Source organism: Olea europaea, unplaced genomic scaffold (genome assembly GCF_002742605.1).
Source record: "Olea europaea var. sylvestris unplaced genomic scaffold, O_europaea_v1 scaffold5773, whole genome shotgun sequence".
NCBI classification, from domain to species: domain Eukaryota; kingdom Viridiplantae; phylum Streptophyta; class Magnoliopsida; order Lamiales; family Oleaceae; genus Olea; species Olea europaea.
The window spans coordinates 30,731-33,492 of record NW_019264113.1 but is presented as its reverse complement, the minus strand read 5'-3'; the positions used below and the strand labels follow the sequence as shown (position 1 = coordinate 33,492).

General features: G+C 29.1%; 1 long non-coding RNA gene across 1 annotated transcript; it reads right to left on the bottom strand.

Annotated features, from left to right (window-relative positions):
• Nucleotides 1–156: 156 nt before the first annotated feature.
• Nucleotides 157–538, bottom strand: LOC111389306. Its single transcript, XR_002701718.1, has 2 exons — nt 431–538; nt 157–264 (listed from the first exon to the last, which is right to left on the bottom strand). It is a non-coding gene; the product is annotated as an uncharacterized LOC111389306 (long non-coding RNA).
• Nucleotides 539–2,762: the final 2,224 nt, after the last annotated feature.

Sequence of the window (2,762 nt, the reverse complement as noted above, 5' to 3'; positions counted from 1 at the left end):
GTAAATACATAGGAAGATAGCAAATTTCGATCACAAATAGCAAGAAGAACGCAAGAAGGCATATGCAAACTTTCATATACATAGTTTTAGATACGAAGATAGATCAACGAAAAGGCGAAATTAAACAACAAAAAAGAAACCCACATCGTTTCTTACCTCTAATTTTTGCCCACCTTGTAAAATCAGCTACGACGAAGACTGATGAAGCTGGATTGAGCACAGGAACTGATGAAGCAATAGATATTGGAGAAAATTGTAGATTCCCTTTAAAAAAAATGGTTAAGATTTCAAGTTTCAACAAACCTGGAAGCCCAACTACATAAGAAATAGAAAATGTCTAGGTGGATAGTCAAAAAAGGTGGGCTACAGTAAAAAAAATCGCAAATTCAACAATAGAGGAAGAAATTGAAGTAGGGAAGATAATACTTACTGTTATAGGTCTCAATTGCCTTATATTCTTTCGATTTTCTTTGTACGATCGCGAGAGAGGGCAATCAAGGTTAAGCAATAGAGAATATGAGTGATTAAGTGATGCCTTTTTTTGTATCCTCAATTAGCGTGTTTTTGAACTAAATTTTCAGCTGAACTTTAATAATATTGTCATATATTTAAACATAATGTTATAAAAGAATTTAATAATTATGCAATATATTTGATTTCTTCAGATCCTCATTGATATTTAGGTATTTGAGATCATACTTAGAATACAATAGGAGAGTCTTTTCTAAATGGCAAGATTAGTCTTATAGTGAAGTTCAAATATTTCATGAAAAATATGAGTCTCATTAGTTCGACAAATAGTCCAACTGGATAAAAAGTTTATTTACTTTACATGAATATTTAGTTTTCTTTAAGTAAAATATGTAAAATATAGTTAAGAAGTTGAAGTCGGGACAATTACTGGATAATAGTTTTCTGCTATGGGTTGAGTAACAGTGAGGTTTCATTCGGACTTATAATCTTGAATCTAGAAACAAAACGGGATAAGAAAGTCAATAATGCGAATCTTGTAGCAACGTTGATTACGAAACCCACAACAAGATTGACGAACCTGAATCATATCAGTCAATTCAATAGAAAAAGAACAATAATGGAGATTAATATATAAGAAGAAAATGAAAAAGTAAGTAATAGAACAACAAGGTGTCTGTCAAATAATAATCAGTAGACTTAATTACTAACATATTTTTATAAAATTAGAAAAGTTATTTTTTTCATACATCACAGTTTAACTATTCATGTCACTAAAGCAAAATTAGCTAAATAATGAAAAATACATTTAGAGCCTCTCAGTAGGATTCGAACCCAGATGAAGTTCTGACAAGTTAAAGAAACAAAAAAAAAAAAAAAAAACATGGATAGCTAATTGTGTAAAATATCGACGCTGTTAGGATAGTCATTGGCGTTTGCCAACTTCATCAACCTTTTCTGTTGTAAATATTCATTTCAAATAAAATAAGCTTGAGAAAACCAAAATTTTTAGTAAATAAGTTTCCGCAAAAATTGTATTACGAAGAAGGAAACCATGAATTCAAAAGAATGTACCAATATAAGCCGAAGTAGTTAACAATTATCTAGAACTCAGCAAATTAAAAAAATTACCAAAATAACTTACAAAGAAGCATAAAATATGCAAAGATGACACTGGAACTATTCGCAGATTTTTCTAATTCAAAGAAATAGGTGGGCTTATGTTTGATTGGTTGTCTACAAGAAAAAATGAATTGGGGTTGAACAGAGGAAAATATTAGATTAGGGTTTTCCGCAATAGCATTTTGTTTATATTTGGGCTATATGTATGCATTTTGCATAAATATAAAATAAATTTTATGCAAATTTAATTTAATTTTTGAAAATGGAACTAAAAAATACAGCTAACTTTGATTTGATTTGATTTTTTTTTTTAAATAATGTTGAAATCTGAAAAATTGATTAAAATGTGATATGTGCTATGTGTATGAAGTAATTTTTATTTGTTCTGCCTGTGTATTAAATGATATTTTTTTAAGTTTATTTATTTATTTTTATTTTTATTGTAGGTATTGGGAAAATTAGATAGAGGTTAAATTCATAATCAACATACACGAGAAGTTTTTCCATTCTTGAACACGAAAATTCAATATTAAAATGATAAATACAAATACAAGTATATTTAGCGAATATTGAGGTGGGATTTGAGATGAAGTGTTATTGAATTTTTATTAATGTAATTATTTAAGCAAAATAAAATTTTTATGAAGATTTTGGTATTATTATATATAATTACGTGTATTTGTTACAAAATTGTTATAAATTGTACAATATTATTGTTTTCATGGAAATTTGATTATTTTTTGTTAAGAGTATTACGAAAATGCAGTGTGGAGTGTGAGCAAATCGTGCATCCGTGGAATTTGAGAACTCTGCGATACGTGGAGTGACTCCGCGCAGAGCGAAGTGTGAGCGCTGTGCGAAATGCGTCACTCCGCACAGTGCAAAGTGTAGGCAATACTTCGCACTGCGCGAAGTGTTCTCAGCGAACACTGCCCGCAACGCGATGTTTAACTTGGACCTCAGTTAACAAAAAAAAAACCTTTAAAATAAAACAAATTAAACAGGTTAATATGGCTATTTTATACTATAAAAGTTGATGTTAGTGTTTCAACTTAAATTTTTTTTTCTATCACATAAGAACTCGATACTATAGACTTAAGTTTCAATTGCTTTTTTAACATAATAGTTTTGGCTAAACTACATATTCTTTATATCATAAATACATTCTA